Source organism: Penaeus monodon, chromosome 28 (genome assembly GCF_015228065.2).
Source record: "Penaeus monodon isolate SGIC_2016 chromosome 28, NSTDA_Pmon_1, whole genome shotgun sequence".
Taxonomy (NCBI): Eukaryota; Metazoa; Arthropoda; class Malacostraca; order Decapoda; family Penaeidae; genus Penaeus; species Penaeus monodon.
In genome coordinates this window covers 18,372,321-18,372,610 of record NC_051413.1, presented here as the reverse complement: position 1 = coordinate 18,372,610, position 290 = coordinate 18,372,321, and the positions used below count along the sequence as shown (strand labels likewise).

At 43.8% G+C, this 290-nt stretch overlaps 1 protein-coding gene across 1 annotated transcript in view; it reads left to right on the top strand.

Annotated features, from left to right (window-relative positions):
• LOC119591408 (glycine-rich RNA-binding protein blt801-like) overlaps positions 1–290 on the top strand; it is a 13,827-nt gene that overhangs the window by 3,512 nt on the left and 10,025 nt on the right. The gene's annotated exons all lie outside the window — the stretch shown is intronic.

The window sequence follows — 290 nt, the reverse complement described above, 5'->3', positions numbered from 1 at the left end:
CGATAGCAACATGAAAAATCAGAAAAATTATCAAGTTCGTCTTTATGATACAGATATACGCGTGTGTGTCGCTTATGATCTATTCGGACTCCCCCACCCCCCTCAAAAAATCACTTTATTTTCCCTGTTAGGATAAGATTTTCGTGGAGTAACTCAGCGGAACCCAAGGTCGCCGCATTCTTTGTTTCCCTGGGTTGAGGGAGTATAAAGGCTCCGCTCCTCCGGCGTGTTGGCAGTTGCTTCTCAACGTTTCAACACTCAACATGGTTTGTCAAAAGAACGGTTTTTTA